The sequence below is a fragment of the Cupressus sempervirens genome, chromosome 2 (assembly GCF_028749045.1).
Source record: "Cupressus sempervirens isolate cs-2001-9-10 chromosome 2, ASM2874904v1, whole genome shotgun sequence".
Taxonomy (NCBI): domain Eukaryota; kingdom Viridiplantae; phylum Streptophyta; class Pinopsida; order Cupressales; family Cupressaceae; genus Cupressus; species Cupressus sempervirens.
The window spans coordinates 4,969,504-4,974,594 of NC_143119.1; positions in this window are offsets into that span (position 1 = coordinate 4,969,504).

Genomic DNA, 5,091 nt, shown 5'->3' on the forward strand with positions numbered 1-5,091 from the left:
TTCCCATGATAACAATGTAAGTTTCCATTTGAGCATTTATGCCATATTTACAGTCTATTTCATTTTTTCTATTTAATGATGAATATTTTATATTTTAGTGTCATTTCAAAAATGGTGGATTGTTTGTCAATTCTTCGTATCTTAATGCTTTCTGCACATCATTCTTTTAATTGTTTAATAGCAAGCTAAACAAATTTTAGTCCTATTATCACTGAACAATTCTAATGGCAAGCTTTTCTCAAGAAGAAAAATAAAATAAATTTTAATGCTTTATCAGAGCCCACTGCTAGGGTAGAAGCAACATAATTAACAATGATAAATTAATAGCAGGCACCGACAACATCAAAAATTTAAACTGATGGCTTTTCAAAGATCTGCTAATAAAAACAACGTCCTTTTACATATTGTTCTCATTTTTTAACAAAACTCAAATTACCAACCGTAATGTGAAGAAACACAAAATAATCAGTTATCGTAATTATTGTTGAAAATTGTTGGTTGCCCCTTTAGACAAATGCCTACTGATCCATCAGAGGCATTAAAATCTATAGGTGAGTTCAAATTCAAAATGATAGGGAAAGTTTTTTGATACAATACAAAATGGAAGAATGCTCATTCATTCAATAAGCAAGAAGGACAAAGATCAGTTGAAGAGAGCAGAGCTTTCAGAAAGCAGAAGCAAGGTTTAGGAAATCAGGAAGAAGATCAAAGGTTGCAACAATAGAGGTCTTGATCTCTTTTTTTTCAGTAAGTTCATTTTGTTTGTCCTGTTGAAGCAGTGATTTCTCCAAGTGTTATTGTATGGATCCGTCATGTGTTGCAAATTTATATTATCAATAGAAATTTTAGGTTAATGTATTTTGACTCTAGTTGAAGCCCTATACTCCTAGATTTGTAATAGGTGAACCTATTTTTGAATATAAAGAAAGAAAGAAAGTAGACATATTAGTTAATTGAGTCATTTGGCTTATTGTTGTCTCCTTTCTATGTATTCCACATTATGTTTAGTATTTGTGTAAAACAAAGTTGCAAGTCTTTGGTCTAACTAGGTTAGTATTGGGTTGTATTGTGCAAACTGAGTTGCAACAATGGTAACCGAGTTCTTCCTATGTTTACCAGATCATTTGGTCTTAGTGCTAACTGAGCTCACTTGGTCAATATATTGATTGAGCTTACTCGGTCACTGTATTGACTAAGCCCAATATCACAAACTCTTTCCTTTGGAGACTGAGTCACTCGGGTCCCATTGGTATCGAGCAACTCAGCATTGCCTGTCACTCGACTTCTTAAGGTGCTAAACAACTCAATACTCACTATATCACTTGACTGTCTGAGTAAAAATTTAATGAGAAATTTTTACATGGTATCAGAGCTTTAAGGCCTCACATCCTCATGAGTTTGGGCATTTATTTTTTGGGTATTTGACATGTTCAAAGATGCAAGAAAGACATGGCAACAAGCACCATCCTTTAATGTACGAAATTATGATGCTTGGGTAAAGAAAATGAGAACCATTATGATTGTAAATGATTTGTGGGAGTTTGTGATCAATAGGTTTAATGATAAATCATTAATGATGCATTCTTCAATGAAAAGTATTTCCAGCATTACATAAGGAAGAAAAACTGGTATGTCAAAATGCCCCTTTCTTTATTTTTGATAATAGCATTAATACTAGTAGAAGTCAGAATACTATTTCTCCAAATGATTTTTCTCCTACCTCTCTTTTAGCTACAACTCCTATATCTTCCTCATATAGTGGAATGATGTAGAATCAACGTGATGAACATGATGAATAGTGTATGAGTTTTCATAATCACTGTGATATTCCTGGTTAGAATAATGACTGTGATTACACTAGTCACATAGATAACACTTTATTTGATCATGGAGAATGTGAAAAAGTGTAGACCATAGATATTTCTATAAATCATACTTGCACTAAAGTCAAATTTTCCAGCCCATCCCTCCCTACGAGCTCAAACGAATGAGATAACAATATCTTTGATCACAAATACATGTCCTTTTAGCTATGCCTTTACTCTAGCTCCTTTTGGTTGTCCATTCAACCCACTTCCCAGTTCTCTTGATGATTTTGGGCATCATAACATCTAAATCCTCCTCAGCATCCTCATAAGGCTCGAACTGATAGGAATGCTCCTTATCTTAGTTAAATATGTATTGCTATAAATATTTTGTCCATCATCCTCCAATCCTTCAACATTGAAATTGACACCACATGTTTTAGTTTTCTCCATTGTGAGCCTAACAAAAGCACGATCTCTACTTTCAAGTTTATCTTTACAATCAGCCCAATAGTCTTCATCAGTGGTAATGTGTTTGATCACACTTCCAATCTGTAACACATCCCTCACATATCCATTCGGATCAAACATAGGTCTCACGACCTCATACGCCTCCAATTTGTATTTAATCTCAAACACTTTGAGCATATTCTTTGCATCGGAGAAGGACTCACAACTGTAAGCTCTAACTTTCATAGGGAATTCATACCCTTTATTATTGAAGCTTCCACTTAGCACATTCACCTACACTGCCTACCTCACGATCTCTATCAGCACGATCATGTCATTTGGGTACTTGGGCAGCTTCAAAGGGGAATCCATTGAAAGTTGCAAGACGTAAATATGAGAAAGATGAAAACTGAATAAAATAGTTCTTGAATTGACTAATAGCCACTGTTGCCTCTAGGTTGAACCCCCTCTCCAGGCATCCTTGGAGTTCCCTACAAATTCTTATTATAAACACATCATTAACCTTGACATATTCCGCATAACTATTTCGCAATTGCAAACATGGATAGAACTCATAACACTTCACATCATCAGGAAAGTTTTCTATTCTTGGAAGGCCCGGCCACAACTGTAGAATTGCTAGCATATATATCAGAAGGGAAGACATATAAAAGGTGTTGTAAAACTCTGTGGCGCTAAGAGCTCTGGACAGATTCTCACTTACCTCATGGGCCCAATCAATATACTGCATATCTGAACAAATAATTTGTACCATAAATAAATATTTTTCAACAAAATTTAGAGCCTCTACCTCACCTTTCAATCTATGCAGGAGAATTAGAATGTCTACAATCTCAAGCTTGAGATCAGTACCAAATAGAGTTTTGGGGACCTTACTCATGGCATCCCGTGGCTTTTGAAACTAGGATCACATGATTTCTTTCCTCCACACCATCTTCTTCAAGGAGAACTCAGAGACTACTCCAACTATTGTCAATTCTGAAAACTCCTCTTGTTCTAGGACTCGGAGGCAATTCACCACAATTTGCCTATTAATGGAGATTAGTATTGTATGATTAGGTAGTAGAATTTGTCCGGTATCTGGATTGTAGTGATTTATGCATTCATAAATTAATTCTGGAGTTTGGAATGCCATTGAGAAATCAGTTGCCTCCACTAGTCCACTTCCCCAGAGCTTCTCAATCATAGGATGAATCGGCTCTGACCTCAACCTCCAATGGAAATTTTGCATATCATAAAAGCAGAGTGAAGTATCTATGAAGTGGACTTGATCCCATTTAGCCCATCAAATCTCGCAAATCTAGTTGCCATTCTATTTGATAATGAAGTAAATTGAAACTTTGAATTTAGATGAGGCACATAGAATTGAATTTGCAACCACAAAAAATATGAAAGCATTGTGCAATTTAACAGCATAACAGTTCAAGAAAAATTGGTAGTTTGACAAACTATTATGTTTCCCTCTATATAGAAATCCTAATTCATTCGTTAATCTTTAGGATCTGCGCCACAAGAACAAATTAAAGGATAAATCCATTGAATCAATAAATGTGGGGGCTTCTAATGGACATTTTGGTGTCTTTTCACTGTTTTTGTTGGTCCAATGGTAACTTTCTTTTCTTTCATACTTACCTTTTCATTTTCCATTCAGTTTTAGAGAATTAAGAATAGAGTACTCAGTAAGGAAATATCCACCTAGCAAGATTTTGCTTAGTATACCTTTCTAACAATGATTAGATTGTTTCTATTAACATCTTAAGATGCCTTGTGTGTAATTCGTGAGCCCAATCTGCTTATAAAGTTGATTTCTTTATGAATGTGGAAAATCACCCTCATGGGTTGAAAACTCGTCGAGGAGAAGGCGACTTTTGTTTTTCCATCCAAGCTTTATTTACACTTTATCTTTTGAGTTCACATTTCCTCTGGGTTCAAAAAATCTTGAAAGGACTCCAAAAGTTGAAGGGGGGGCTCCCTTTCTTGTCTTTTTCCTTCACAATTGCCTTTGGTGGAAAATGGACTTCATGGGTCAAAAAATCGCCGAGGAGAAGTCATTTTTGAGTTTTTCTATAAGGATGATTTTGAGCATCGTGATGAATCCCAGATGTTTCCCAAGGCATAAAACTATAATGAAAATGGGGATTTTTCGTAAAGCAACTCATTATCTTCTTACCTCAATGCATAAGCCTCATTTATTAATCTTTGTGGGAAATCACCTTCATGGGTTGGGAACCCACAGAGGAGAAGGCGATGCTCAATTTTTCACAAACTTCATTCTTTCACGGGAAAAACATGATAAGCCATGAACAAGTTCAGCTTTGTGAATAACTTTTCGAATTGCAAGAATCCCCATTGAATTAGGTACTAAGCTACCCATAGACTCACGCCATCAAGGAAAACCCACCTGGCCATAAAATGTGGGAGAAGGGAAAGATGGAAAATTCGATGGAGATTCTTTTCACTTAAGGGGAAAAACTAGGCCTAGATATACCTATACCAAACTAAGACACAAAAATCTCAACTTTTGCAAAATAGATACAGGGTGCAAAGTGGGGCAACACTATGCATTAGAAAATGTTCATTTTAATCCAACTCATGGATCGAACCCTATTAATCTCTCAACTCTCTTCCCATTCGAACCTGTCCTGGTTCAATTTACATCCTCAGCAATGAACAAAGTTATGAATTGAACCCTATCAGCATTTGGACTCTTCTATTTTATATAAGCAAAAAGAAATGCAACATACAAAATGTCTATTTGATACCATCCATCTCATCAACAAAAGAAAAATGAGAATATATAAATGCGCATACCAAA